Source organism: Melanerpes formicivorus, unplaced genomic scaffold (assembly GCF_026170545.1).
Source record: "Melanerpes formicivorus ecotype bairdi unplaced genomic scaffold, bMelFor1.0.p_v2 SCAF_8, whole genome shotgun sequence".
Classification (NCBI taxonomy): domain Eukaryota; kingdom Metazoa; phylum Chordata; class Aves; order Piciformes; family Picidae; genus Melanerpes; species Melanerpes formicivorus.
Window position 1 is genome coordinate 21,912,016 of NW_027142360.1, and position 15,687 is coordinate 21,927,702.

Consider the following 15,687-nt stretch of genomic DNA (forward strand, 5'->3'; position numbering starts at 1 on the left):
CATAATTGCACAAGGACGTCCACAGAGTTGTTTTGGAACAGCTATTCCTGGTTATCTTACTGCATGGACCATCTGGGTTTTGGAATAAGGGCACCATACTTCACATTATCTTAATCAAGTGCTTTGTTCATGTGGAGAAGCTACTGGGCAGCACCACAGGGGCTGAGCGCAGGACAGGGCAGTATCAGCAAACTTCTTCATGTGAACACTCAAGTGTGAGATCATCTGTTTCGCCTTCGACACAGAAAACAAGCACCCACATCAGCAGTCAGTACACAGGAATGGCTGCACTGCACAAAACTGTCCTCCGCAGCCAGCTCCTCCACTAGGTCACTTTAGAGGAAGTCAATCGTATTCCAGAAGTGAGAAGGACCAGAGAGTGAATTCATCCCTAGCAGCTGGGGTGTTTCAGATTCACATGATGCTGCCTCTGAATCAGCTTCACAATGCAGGCAAGCCTTAAGAAATCTATTGTAGGGAAACCTAAGGAGAGGCCTTTGAAGAAGAAAAATCCTCTTTTTGTGGGAGGATCCTGCCACCTATACTCACAAAGACTCTTTGATTTCAGTGAAAGCTTGTTTTTAGCTAAGACATCTGCAATGCAACAGTTGAGGAGCATCTGACTAAAAAAAACTTGAGAGGTCTTCACTTTTCTCTAGGCAGCTTCCTCCTTTCACACTTCTGAGGCATTTGCACTGTCCACAACCAAGCACTTTGCTGCACTTTCATGTGTTCCCACTCCCATGGGGTGCTGGGGTGACTGGTGAGGCATGAACGTGTGGAGAAAGACCTAAGAGTCACCATGAGCCTGCAAACTCTGCATTGTCAAAATCTCTCTGTGCCGGTTGTTTTATCCCTCTGGAGTTTGTAGGAGCAGGGTTTGCTCCAAAGCAGTGTTGGATTTACAGCATTTTTCAGCATTGTTCAGCCCTGGGACAGGTCCTCAGGAGAAAGGGGTCGTGACATGGGGTGGCATGCAGCTGCAGCCACTGCAGTCCCCTGAGCCCAGGGATGGCTCCAGTACCTTGCTGAGAGCCCTGACAGATGGGGAAAGGATCAAGTAGCTTTGTGTCACTCTAAGGCTGGTGCAGCAGCTGCACTCCTCCAGGGAAGGTTTAGCTCAGATTAGCCAAACCAAACTCCTCTCCCCAAGACATGCTGATGTGAGCTGCATGGGGCTGGTCTCAGCTGCAAGTCGCTCCTTGCAGGTCTTAACGCTGAGCAACAAGGACAGTCAAGAGTGGTAACAGGCTACTTGGTGCTCACTTGGCATGTCAGATACATAGACACAGAGCAGGCAGCTGTGGCTCTAGGGGACTGTGGGGTCACAGCAGTGCTCAGCAGCATTTCTCAAGCCTGAATCTCATCCCAAGGTAGTTGGGGCAGGGAAGAAGAAGGAGATAGAGGATAACTAACCCCTCCTGTGGAAGAGCTCTGCTGAGCAGCAAGAGCTTCCTCAGCTCTTATATCACGCTCATCCCCATGGTAGCACACAGCTTTGCAATTTCCAGCACTGATGTATTTCTAGAGGACAGAACATGCTGCTCCTGTCAGTGATGTGTTTTAACTGTTATCAGCATTTATCTGCCTCAGGAATTCAGAGCGATAAGTGGATTAAGTGCGGTAGGTTTGTAGGGCTGCTAGGTCAACATCATCCTCCCGTCCTTTCCCTTCTCTTCCTATAAACAACCCTGCTGCCACTCTAAATGCCAAGTCCTGGAAATATTGCTGTCTGGAATAAAAAAAAATAAAAATATAGATCTAGCATTTCAAAAGAGATCACACATAAAGCTCAGCTGTGGGATTAGAGGCACAGCCAGGCCAGAAATACATTCACTGCCGGGATTTGCTATGGTAGAGCTTGCTGAAAAGAAATGGCTTTGAAACGACTACCCAGCAGCTATTAACTGCGAGCTGGGATGACATTCTGTTCCTTAGGGCCTAAAGGGAGCCTGAATCTTAAATTCTAATCTTAAATTCTAATTCAATTTGGTCTGGGGATTCTGGACTGGGTTTTAACCCTGGAGACATAAGTGGGGGGAAGATGAGGAAAACGTGGGGCCCTGTGTTTCTGTTACCAGCCTGTGGTGGAGCAGAACTGATCTCTCCCAGAACTTAGGCAAAATTAACCAGGATACCTGTGCCAAAGGAGGTAAATTACAAAGCTCCAAAGGGACAGGGCATTGTATGACCTTCCCTCATGCATTATACAGTACACTGCTCATGTGAGCTGGTCCCTGCAGCATGATGAGGAGGGAACTGCCTGTCCAGCTGTGGCCCTGCCACAGCACAGACTGGCCAGGATCAGTGTTACTGGGTTCTGAGACTAAATACAGGATTGGGCTAGGTGCTAGCAACAGTTTCTCCTTGTAGCTGGAAAGTGGCCATTAATTTCACTCAAGCACTGTTAAAAGCCCACAACCCTGGCGAGCATTCCCAGCCATGAGGAAAAGCACATTGTTCTGGCACGAAGGAACAACAACATGTTTGGGCAAGTGCTGAACCTACCAGAACTGCCTGTTCACAGCTGTGTCCAACGTACACCCCCAAGTAAAAGGTGAACACACACACACACATGCCCACACATGCCCCCACAGCCAGCTCCAGGGAAAGCATTTATTCACACAAAAAGGCTGCTGCTAACCAAGGCAAAAGCAATGCTGCAGAGACCACAACAAAGCCTCCTTATTGCTGAAGCATTTAGCACCACAACCATCCAAAAGAGAAACAGCGCTTGGCGCACAGAAGAGCTGCAGCAACTCAAGGAGCCTGATTGCAGAGTGCGCTTCAGAGCGCTCCCCAGCACAGCAGCTGCGGATTTGCTGCCTTGTCAGAGCCCGGCTCAATCCCCCATGGCTGGGGAGCCAGCCGGCGGCAAGGCACGCACCTCCGAGGATTCGCAATCTCTTTGACTCTTCTAACCCCAGACTCCGAGGCACACAATTTCCTTCTGTCTGGCAGCAGGAGCGATAGGAAAGCCAGTGCGAGCGGGGCCATGCCTCTGCCAGCGTTTTTAGCACTGTTATGTGTCGAGTGCCTCTCAGCAGGGCTGGATGACGCCGAGGTAGAAGCTGCCAATGCCCTCGCTACATTTCTACCCGCTGAACCGCTCCAGAGAAGAGAACAATCAGCAACTCGAGGGGAAACCAGAAAAAGAAAGGTGTTGACACTACTGTGGGGAAGGGAACGACCGCGCCTGCAATTCCCTTTCACCAGCAAAATGAGTCTGCCTCAGAAACCACCCCATTTCTGCTCTTTTTCTGATCATTTACTGGAAAGATTCCCAGGAACTAAATTATCATCACACACCCAGTGCGCTCTCGAGAGCTGTTGCCGTGTGGCTGCGCCTCAACCCGGCGTTCCCTACAGCTCCCTCTCCCAGGCTGCCTCTTCCCGCCCGGGTGGCAAGCCGGGGCGAGCGGGGCTTCACCTGGAAGGGCTGCGCTGCCTTCTCAGAATGACTCTTCCCAGGAGAACGTCCACCTGGCTGGGCCTGGAGCTGAGCTAGGGCCAGAGCTGCCCCGCCGACAGCACGTGGGGACATGTTTCATCTACTGCGCCCTGCCGCACCGGCAGGGCCGGTGAAGCCGCACCACCGTAGGCAGCGGGGGCAGGCCTGAGGGGCGGCGGCCGCTACCCGCCAACCCGCGCCCTCGCCCACAAGATGGCGCCGTCGCCGTCACCCCCGCTCGCCAGCGGGGTCCGCCCTGGCCCTGCGGCTGCGGCCTGGCCGGGGCCCCGGCGCCAGCGGTGCGATAAGCAGCGGCGGCTGTGGTTATTTTTTTTGCTCTTTCGGGGCAGGTGGATCCTTGTCATCTAGAGTCGCGCAGCAGCAGGGTGCTCTGCCAGCGCAGCTGAAGGCTGTGCCACCTGCGTTTCAGCCGAGGCGAAAGGCAGTCCCGGGGTCAGGCTCCTACAGGTCACTGAGGACATGAAGTGGGTGAAACGCTCCGTGTTGTGCCGAGGCCAGCCTCCCGTACGTCCTGCACCCACCCCTCGCCACGGCGCCTGGGCACTGGGGGAGCCGCCGTGCGTCGCGTCTGGTACCTGTCGGCATCTCCTCCCTTCAGCAGCACCACAGCAGAAACCCTGGAGGAAACGGGCACAATCAGGATCCATTTAAGGCAAAATTAATGCTAATTGACTGCAATCATCAACTCGAAGAGCAACATTTACTCAACAAGCTGCAGATACTGCAGTAGCAGTCTGTCTGTTAGGCGGGAGGGAGCAGAAGGACAGACAGGGTGTGGAAAAGGGGAATATATCACAGAACGTTAGGGATCTCGAAAGATCATCCAGTCCAACCCCCCTGCCAGAGCAGCATCACCTAGAGCAGATCACACAGGAACACACACAGGCAGGTCTTGAATATCTCCAGAGAGAGACTCCACAATCCCCCTGGGCAGCCTGTTCCAGTGTTCTGTCATCCTCACAGGGAAAACCTGACTGCAGGCTCTGTGGGACAGGCAGCCCTGCGTTTAACCCAGTCCTGCGGTCTGCCTGCTGCCTTCCTCCCCCTGTGCTGCCAGACATCACTGTCCTGCCCCCACCATACTTCTTGCCCCACTGTCTGTGACTCCTCCTTGAAGTGCCAGCTTGCAGCCCCCTCCAGCTACACTAAGCAGTGGCAGCTGAGTTGCCTCTGCTGAGCTTTTTTTGGGGGGATCAGCCCACAGTCACTGGGGTGAAGCATGGAGAGTCAGTGGCAGCATTGTCTCCAGCACCTGGCACCGTCTCACCCAGCCACTCACAAGCCATCCATCCTATGCCAAAGGTGCTCTGGAAACTCTGCCAGTGCTGGTGAGCAGCACAGTTTTGTTACAAATGACACTTCTCAGCTTGCACAGGTGTCCTGACACCGTCTAGGACTGCTTTCCACGAGCAACAAAGCCAGGCCCCTCTTTCCTGGCACTAATCAGTGATGCTGCGCTAGTCAAGGCCTTGGCAATGGTATTTAGTTCACTGTGGCTGCCTTAACAGGGGCAGGCTTGAGTCAGTCAGCCCCTATCAAAGTATGAGAGCAAGAGTTACAGGCACACAGCTCTCGCACAGCCACGGGATGTATCACCTACCCCAGGGTGCCACAGTTGGGCCACCCAGAACTTTCACATATTAGAAGCAAAAAAGCGGGGGGCAGGATGCTGGGGAGGAGCAGCCCACATGTCAACAGCTCCCAGCCATGCTTTCTTAAAACAGCAACCCCCAACCCATCTCCTTGCCAGCTACATGCCTTGAGGTGTGCACATCATGCTCTGAAATCCTCCTGAGTGAAGGGATGTGCATCCTCTCTGCAAGAGACAAAGGGTGAGAGGCAGGCAGGTTTGGCAGGGGCTGGATTCTACATGGGGCAGACACAGGCAGGATCATGTTGGACATGGTGGCAATAGTTGCAAGGGAGATGCAGAACTGGTCCCTGCCAGCAACAGCCTCGCCAGATGGCCCTTCTGGCCTTGTCTGCACAGAAAAGCTGCTCCAGCCTCAGCAAGTCCAGCTTTGAGCCAGCTGGCTATGCCAGCTCTCCACATACTGGCAGGGCACAGCTGGATACCCAGGCCTGCCTCACAGCTGCCTCCAAATCCAAGCTCTTGCCCCCTGAGATCATCCAAGGAGACCCTGATTTTCCCTGCACCCAGACCATCTTGTTCCCTCCCCTGTTCCTCTCCTCACTTTTTTTTCTGTGGATTCCCCCCCTATTTCCTTTTAATGTTGGAGTTTCATTTGTTTGTTTAAGCTAGGAGCCCTTCTTCAGCCTGCAGGAGTTTTCCAGCTCGGGTGCCCACACCACAGAGACAATAACCTCGGGATACACGTGTGCAGTTACACCCTGCTCTGGACCAGCACAGCTTTACTCATGCATAACAGGCCACTGCCAGCTCCTGGGAGGAAGTCTGGGAAGGGATTAAGTAGCTAAGTATCTCACTGGCAAATGAATGCGGCTTTTTTTTCCCCTATTAATTCCTCAAGTTTGCTTTTATCATGAACCATGGAGAATATGCAGGCTGATACAGCTGTTACAGCACACTCTCCTAGGGTGGAAAAACACCTTTTCAGCACCAGGCCCTATTCCTGTTATGCAAACTAAATAAAGCCTCCTGGAAAAAGCATTTGCTGGAAGAAACACTTCTCTGCTAGGATTTTTGCCAATATAGAAATGTGTTTAATTCTGTCTTCCTTCCCCACCCCCCCGTTTCCCACCTGCTGTCTACATCTCTGGCTGACAGGACTACAAGACAAGGATCTGTAGTTTTGGCCTAATGCTAGAGAATCATCACTGGGCTTTGTTTTTCCAAGTCCCTGCAGAGCACTGCTGAGGGCACTGGGAGCAGCCAATGCTGCTGTGGGACAGGGGAAGACCTGGAAGGGGTTTTCTGAATCTCTGTGTGCCTGGAGATTTGGAACTGAGTGTGAACCCACTCCAACCCCTCCAATGAAAGGGACCTCTCCTGCCTGGAAAACTGTGTGATGGTAGATGTGGGTCCAACAGGGATGGAAAATGCAAAAAAACCCCATGTGCACACACTTTACACCTAGCTATTAATACTTCAGAAGTTTCCCTAAAGCAACCCTGCTGTGTTCTCCCACAGTCAAGTAATCATGCAGAGACCCTCTACCAGAGCTGGGCCCACAGCTTGGCTTCCCCACAGACACCCCTCTGCACATGGTGGGGAGAGTCTTCTCCACCCCAGTACTGCTTCCTTTATTATCTCTGCCCAGCTGTGGTTTATAAGTTGTTTAAATCTTTTCTAGGAACAGATAGAGATCACAGTTACTCAGAATCCAAAAAAGCAGACAGCTTGAAATGTGGTTAGACTCTGCCCTACTTTCATCGAGCTGAGAGCAAGGCTCTGCCAAGGTGCTCAGGGGAGAAGGAGAAAAAAGAAAGACCCATCTCAGCAAACTGCTGCTTCCTCCTGCCCTAAGTAATAAACCTAACCTGTCCCAAAGTCTTCTGCACCTATTCAAACTGCTCTGCCTCTCCTCCTGGTTTTCCCAGGACCTGCAGGGGAGTAGGGCACGGAGACTCAAAGCCTGGGAGAGAAGCTGTCCTGCACCACAACACAGGACAGAGGCACAGACATCTGCCCAGGCTGAGAGAGGCATGAGTGTTTCACCAAACTAGGACCACACAGGGAGTGCTGCAGATTAAGTATGAAATGCATCAGTAGAGCTCTAACTGTCCACACACTCACTGACACTGCTTCTCCATGCAAAGCTGTTCAGAGGCCAGGGGAGCTGCAGAAGTGGAACAGTGGCCTGGGACTTCCCTCCTGTGAGAAATCCCCTCCCTGAGAAATCCACACTGGGCTGCAGAGCTGCTGCAGGGCTACACCTCCACGGTGAGCACAGCTCCCTGGCACTGTCAGGCTCTTTTGATGGCAATACTTCCAGGAATCCGCAGTGACCAGAAAAGGACACTGCTGAAAAAATGCCAGGAAGCCTTTTTCCTTCTCTCGGTGGTGCCAGCTTGGAAGACCAACCTGGAGACAGGATGCATGTTTCCCATCCTCATTTTGCCCAGGATCTGATTCTCATAACCCTGGGCCTTTGCCACAAGTGCTGATGGTGTTCAGAGACAATGGGACATGGGCTGGGGAGCACAGCTTGCAGATATGTACCTCTGGCTCTATGACTTCCTCCAAACTAGAGAGTATTTGCTAAGTGATTACATCTGTATTGCTCTGCTTTGAAGCAGTACATAGACAGACAAACCAGTTGCAGCCACTAATATTTTAAGGGCACTGCTTAACCCTGCACATAACAAAGCAAGTATCAGAACAGCAGCAGGGGATTCTGGCTTGTGCTCTCACTGGTAGCAGCAACAGCAAGGGGTTTCAGGAGAAGGGTTTGCTGTACTCAAGGCCATAGAGAGATGCTAAAGAAGTTACTGTCCAAAAGATCATAGTATCAGTCAGGGTTGGAAGGGACCACAAGGATCATCTAGTTCCAACCTTCCTGCCATGGGCAGGGACACCCCACACTAGATCAGGCTGGCCAGAGCCTTGTCCAGCCTGGGCTTAAACACCTCCAGGGACGGGGCCTCGACCACCTCCCTGGACAACGCATTGCAGGGCTTTACCACTCTCATGGTGAAGAACTTCCTCCTCACATCCAGCCTGAATCTCCCCGCCTCCAGCTTCATTCCATTCCCCCTAGTCCTATCACTACCTGAGATCCTGAGAAGTCCTTCCCCAGCCTTCCTGTAGGCCCCCTTCAGATACTGGAAGGCCACAATGAGGTCACCTCGGAGCCTTCTCTTCTGCAGACTGAACAGCCCCAACTCCTTCAGTCTGTCCTCACAGGAGAGGTGCTCCAGCCCTCTGATCATCCTCGTGGCCCTTCTCTGAACACGCTCCAGCACCTCCAGATCCCTCTTGTAATAGGGGCTCCAGAACTGGACGCAGTACTTCAGGTGGGGTCTCACCAGAGCTGAGTAGAGGGGGAGAATCATACAGTCCAGGATGATTACAGTAGTTATTAACACCCTTTAGAGGGACTGGCTTGCACAGCCTTGGAAAGAAGAATGAAAGAACACCAGCAAACACATTACGGTCTCCTGCAAGAAGTTTTCTCATCCTGTTGAAAAGCTTTGTTAGAAAGAATGATGAGAATGGCAATAATAAGGCACTATAATTATACCTGATCCTTCTATAATCTCTCTCTCCACAGAGTTTGGGAGCACTTTACTGCTATTATTGGATTTGAACAGTCCCATCTGGATAACATACGACTGATTTGTTTGCATGGCTTATTTTAGGTGTTTCAGCACGTACATTAGAGCTGCCTTCGTATCTGGCCAATTCCCTGCACAGTCTGTAAGAGCAGGAAAAGATCTTCAGCTCCTGTTCTTCACCTCCCTGTTCTCACATCCCAGTGCCCCTGGAGAGCTCATCACAGAAGTCCACAGATAAAAGGAGCCATCAGTTCTTCCCAGCCCAACCCAATGCCACAACACAAGGGTTACAACCTAGAGGATGGGTACTACCTAGGACATCTGGATTTGCACCTCTATTATTTTAGGCTTGAGATTCAGTGAATCCCAAAACAACCCTAGATGCACCTAAAAGTCTAGCAGCAAGGGTCTGGCACATACCTTGTGCCAATGTTCATGCCCTGTGGTCAGAATAGCTCCTACTTTTCAGGATGAAGCTTTTAAAGGCAGGCACAGAACCAGGGAAGGTGTGACAGATGTTGGAGTCCGGGTCTCAGCATTACCAGCAATGCCACCTCAGTTACAGCGACACCAGCAAGCTCCCAGTGCAGCTTCATTCACCATGGCACCTGAATGAGCAAGCACCTCCATCAATGCCAACAACTCCACTGGACCCTTGCAGGAGGGTGTGAAGCTGGGCACTCCCTATTTCACTCTGACAGGGCCAGGAGGAAACAGACACAATTTGAAACACTTCAGCTCACATTTAAAAATGTTTTTAAAATAACATATTAAAAAATAATAGTAGAAGTATGATAGAAACCCTCTGGGTTACATCCACTGAACTGTTCTCAGCCTGAAATTCACAGCTTATAGTGTAGGGAGCATCCCTTTCAGACTGAATCCCCCCTAAAACACAAGCTGCCCAATTCTTTTGTTGCTCTTACTGTAGAATAGGAATAGAATAGACCAGACCAGGTTGGAAGAGACCTTCAAGATCAGCGTGTCCAACTTATCATCCAACACAACCTAATCAACTAAACCATGCAACCAAGCACCCTATCAAGTCTCCTCCTGAACACCTCCAATGATGGTGACTCCACCACCTCCCTGGGCAGCATATTCCAATGGGCAATCACTCTGTGTAGAACTTCTTCCTAACCTCCAGTCTAAACCTCCACTGGCACAGCTTGAGACTGTGTCCTCTTGTTCTGGTGCTGCTTGCCTGGGAGAAGAGACCAACTCCCTTAAGGTAGTCGTAGACAGCAATAAGGTCACCCCTGAGTCTCCTCCTCTCCAGGCTAAGCAACCCCAGCTCCCTCAGCCTCTCCTCATAGGGCTTGTGTTCCAAGCCCCTCACCAACTTTGTTGCCCTTCTCTGGACACGTTCCAGCAAGTCAACCTCCTTCCTAAACTGAGGGGCTCAGAACTGGACACAGTATCACACAGTATCACCAAGGTTGGAAGAGACCTCAAAGGTCATCAAGTCCAACCTGAAAGTCTTTTCTCAGATCATCAGTGGCCTAACCAGTGCAGTGTACAGGGGCATTTAAGTAGGTTTTTTTTTTTCCTCTTTTCTCCTGCAAATTTAGTAGGGTCTTCTCCTGCATCCCTTCCACCTCCCAGCTGGTCTCATCAGCACAGCCAAGTGGGGGTTCCAGTGCCTGCCCATCCCCAAGGTTGTAGGCAGATTTTCCCGAGGAGTTTCCAACAACCCCTTAGCCCTGCCTTAAGATTCCCCCCAACTTTGGAGCATTACATCCAGTAATTCATTCCCTTAGATTCTTCAGAGCTGTCTTTGTCGATTTGTTTACTTCTGGTTTATTTTTAAAAGACAAGCCCCCAGTGGACATGGGCTCTCAAGTCCCTTTTGAAAATGCTGTCTTGTCTGTAAGTGCTTTGTTTGTGATCCTCCGCTCCTTTAGGCTATTGTTTACGAGCTGGAAGGCATCTGTGCTTGGGCTAATCATGCCGAATGCCAGCAACTCCCTCAGCATGATTTGTTGCACAAGCCGGTGGGAGCAGGGTTTGTTTTGATTACGTTTACTGTGGAAAACCCATGCTTGCTTGCCTGGCCTGACAAAAGGGAGGGAGGGGGCTAGTCCAAAGCCTTCTGAGGGGAACAACAATCTGGACATTGATTTCAATGCCATCTGGGACCGGCTCAAAGCAAGGGTGGTGTCTTGGGAAAGCAGGTAGCCAGGAGCCAAAAAAATCTTCCTTTAATATTGTTTGCTCTGGATGAATCAAACTGCAGATCTATGGGGCTGCCAGGACTTAAGGCATTTTGCACAGCTTTTTCCAAAGCTGTACAGCTCCTGACACAAGAGCAGTCACATTGGGACCCTTTAGCCCTGTCCCAACCAGCACAGCTGGGCAGAGCCATCCCAGCCTTACCTGGCCAGCTGATGTTGGCCTCCCCGATGACTTCAGCTGACAAGGTGGCCTCTGGAAGCAATGTTTATCTCCTCAGCCTGTGCTGGTGCTTGCCTTCAGGCATCAGATAGGTGTCCCAGTTTTTCTGCTCATGGAAGCTGGGAGGAAGCGCCAGAGGGCTGCCATCAAACAGCTGCTGGGGCACACAACTGCAGCTTGTACAGGTGGGTGCATAGCTCTGCCTCCTGCAGACATCCCCTGTGCCTTGGGAAGCCCCAGTGCAGGTACCAGGAGCGCTCTGCACAGCCAGAGCTCAGCACGGCTATTCCCTGCTAAGTTGCTGGCTCAGGTGGCCTGCTCTGCTGTCCATGCTGTTGATCCTAATACTGAGCTCAAGCTGGCTCATTCCCACACTCCTGCCACAGCAGAGGTTTGCCCAACCAGACACAGAGCTCAAAGCTGCACCTAGATCCCACCTCTTCCCTATTTCCCGACTCAGCTTCTACTCCTCCAGAGCAGAATCCTCATTAACCCCTTTCTGTACCCTTAATGAAGTTACCTTTGCCATTACCCTGTGACAGGAACTTCCACACCTTAAGGTAGACATCATGTGAAGCAATGTCTCCTTTTGCTTCTTTTGAGTCTTGCACTTGAGCATTTAATTGCATGCCTCCTTGGTTTCTTAAGAAAACACACTTACTTGATCACCTACTCCATGGCATTTAGGCTTCACAGATCTCTGCCACGGACCTCATCCATCTCTTTTTCTGGCTGAACAGTCTACTGCAGCAGCCCTTACACAGGAAGTGTGTGGAAGTACTCTGCAGCACCTGAATCAAAACCCCAGCTCCAGCAGCCCCAGCTGAGATCACAAGGCAGCAGGAGCAGGCAGAGACCCGGGCGGCTCTGCAGGGAGGCTTCGGCAGTGGAAGAGCAGCTCCGCTGCGCCTCCCCCTCCCTCTGACAGCCGCTCTCCCTTTGAACGCTGCCCTCAGGAGCCCTGCCTTTGCACTGGCAACGGCACAGGGCAGGCAGAAGGCTCCAGCTCATGCAGTTGTTACAGCCTTAGATACCAAGCAGCTAAGGAATCGGGGCAGAATGAGCTCAGTCAGACAAAGCCACCACATTCCCCCAGCCAAGGCACCCACGTTTAGCACGTTTAAAGACCAACGATGCAAATAAACACACACTTTCAGAGAGACACCAGGGTCAGGGTCCAACACTGAGCCCCAGCTGTGTGTGCACAGAAGGTTTGATTTGGAAGCTGGACTACCTGGGAGGAGCTCATTTCCAAGCACTGAGGATGCCCAAATGTTAATAGGTTTTCTGAGATGTGTTTGCACAAACTTGTGGTTTTCAGTGACTCGTGATCCATCCAGGCAGATCCCTAATGGCACACAGACCCTTATGGCAGACGTAGTCAAGGATTATTACGAGAGCTGCAGGCTGTGGGGCCCCTCCTGTGCACACACATGGGTACATATGGAAGTTATTAACAAGTTTCAGCAAAGGATTTTGGGAAATTAACCCCTGGGGCCCCAGACCACTGCTAACAGACGGCTAGTTGGGAGCAGATGAAAAGCAGTTTCCTGCTGGATGCTTGTGGCACACTGGGACCAAAAGCCAGGCCTTTGGCAGAGCGGTAGAGGAAGCCCCTCTCCCAAGGACTAAACTTTTCAACTTCTGCTCTTAGGAAGAACGGTTGAAAAAAAACACCTGGGAGGCTGTGTAAGGTTTCTCGACAAACTGAAATGACTCAGCTGGAGAAATGTATAACATAACATATAAAAATGCAAACAATTCTCTTCTGCTTCCCAAATGGTGCTCAAGAGGTTGTGAGGAAGTTTGTGATTACTTTTGTAAGTCCCTTTAGGAGTCACCAAAAGCAACAGTTGGACACAGGCCACCAAGAGCTGCTCCCTACAGGGCAGAGGGACTGGTTCAGAGGCAGGGTGATTGAAGGGAACACCTCTCAGTCGTTAGTGAAGCAGTAGGATGTAGTTTGCAATCACCCTGTGAAAGTAAATTTTGATGGGTTTTCCTCTGTACATCTTTTTCTCAAGAGCTGATGGTAAAGGGAAAAAAAAATGTCTCCTCCAAGGTCCAAGCAGAGAACAAAAGACAACTCAGCAAAGCCTACCACAGCCAATGCACTTTTCACACTCCTTTCTTCCCAAATTGGTTTCCTTTCTTGCACCAGTCCTGATCTGCAAAGTGACCTCTCCTTGGGCATAATGAGGATACTCACCCACAACGTGCTTTAAACATCCATAATCTAACAATGCATGGCAGTCATTCACTGCTTTTCATCCACAGATCTCAAATCAATTCGCTACAGCCCTGCATGGAATTGACTGACTTGTGAGATGGAGATGAGCACTTGCTGTGCAATTAACAAAAAAAAAAAAAAAGAAGAAGAAAATTAAGTCAATTCTTTAAAAATCCAAACTATTTCCTCCTCCCTCGGTGTGATTTTCCTAAGCACAATCCTGGCCTCAAACGAGGCTCCTCTGCAGCCCCCAGCCATACAACCCAAGATGCTCATTTTCGGCCAAATGAGTACAGTTCACAGCCAGGTCAGAGCAATCCAGTTAGAAAGCTCTTCCCTCAGTGAGCTATAACTGTGGCCATAAAACAGAAGCATTCCTGGGCTCTGTTATAAACGTGGAAGGAATTAGCCTGCTCCTTCCCCCCTTCCTGCTTTCTGAAGGGAAGGTGGGAAGGCAGCCAATATGCCTTGGCAACAAACACCTCCAAGAAAGGAAGATTGAGAGGACGGGCAGGATGCCTGGGGAGGTAGACCTGGCCCCACTCCTTCAGAGGCAGACAGAGAGGAAAGGTAGCTGCGTGGCAAACCCCTCTGAGAACAGGGCTTCACCCAAGAACCAGGGAACTGTCCAAAACACAAGTGCCCAGAAACACCCAAGATGCCTGCAGGGGCTGACTGGGCAGGTGGAGCTACAGAAGACTTAGGCTCTGCCAGAGCTCTGCACAGAACATTGAGAATGAGTAATGGGATGGTGCCCAAAGCAGGCCAAATCCATGGCAGGCAGCAACACCCAGAGCACCTGTGTGGCCTGGCAGTGCTCCGTGTAGTAAGGGAGATTTTCTCTCCACTGCATGCCATGTCACCATCCTGGCCTGGCACCCTGGCAGCACACTCCTGCTGCAGTGTCCACCCTTCCCTCCACAGGGGGGTCTGCAGTCACAGCAGCTGCAGCAACAGCACCACCTGCCCTCTGCCCCATTATCTCCTCCAGGGCCAGTCCCACCTCCCTGCCCTACAAAAACAAAGGTCTGCAGAACTGTTCAGAAAAAGAGACCCCAGAAGGTCCTCTCTAGTCCAAGCTGGGGCTTACACCAGGGCCAGCACTAAAGTCACACCAGGTTGCTCCAGGTTTGACTGAGCTGGATATTGAAAACTCTCAAGTGTGAAGACCACACAACCTCTCCAGGCAACTTACCTCCCATCCAGACTGCTCTCACAGGGAAAAAGTGCTGTAAATTCAGATACTGTTAACTGCAGAAAAAACATTTGTTGTGCCAAGCATGACCTTGCTTCCTTTATGCCCCCTGTGGCAAGCCTGGCTCCTTGCTGGTCTCCTCACAGGTACAAGCGGGCTGCTGTTAGGTTCCTCTGAAGCTATCTCATCTCTGGGCTGGATAAGCTCAGCTCCCTCAGCTTCTCCTTGGAGGGCAAGTGCTCCAGCTCCCTCCCTGAGTTTCTTGGGGTTGCTCCCCCTGCCCCCCAGGCTCATTCCAATTCATTATTTTTCTGTTGTAGCAGGGAGCCCCAAACAATTTTCTAACTAGAGTCTAAGGAATGGGGAGGACAGGGAGGTAACCATTGCCCTCATCTGCTGGTGGTGCTCCTGTGCTCCTGTTAATGGCAACCCAGGAGGCTGCTGGCCTTTGTTGCCAGGCAGCCTGCAAAAGGATCCAGCTATGCTGTCTGCCACGACCCCCAGTCCTTGCACAGGTACCTGGACAAGGCTGCTTCAGGAACTGGGGATACCAATAACCCTGAGCAGCAAGGCTTGTGCTTGAGCCGGGGATGCACAGAACTATTCTTTCAGGGTGAGCTGAACCTCAGCACCCTTCATGACACTGCAGAGAGCACCTCAGCCCTCACCCAGGACATCACAGCCTGACTCAGGCATCAGAGGGCTCCAATTCACCACCTCTAATGGACCCAGTGATGGTAAGAGATGCAATTACCTGCTGAGCTTTTGCCCTGCCCCTGCACAAGATTACAGCTCCAGCAGCAAGCAACACCACGTGCCAGCTTCCACAGTGCTCATGAACCCTGTGATAATGAACAATCCCAGCCCATGCTTTTGCACTGGGCTGAGAGCTGCAGGCAGCTGCAGGGCCACCACACTGCCCCTAGCTTCCCTGAGACTGAGAGGAGCAAGCAGCAAGGAAAAGATGGCCACTTCTCTGGCACCTACTAACTACCTTGGTTCATAGGCTGATGCCCTGAGATAGATGCCAGGCACCCTGCCATCAGCAGAGCGACAGAGCCCTCCAGAGAGTAATTCAGTGTCTAAGTTAGGCTCTTGTGATTCATCACAGGACCTGTATCTTTCTGTGCTGATCACACACTTTGCTTCCTCAGATAAGATACCTGAAGCCAAAAGAGCAAATTCAGAGTAATCTCT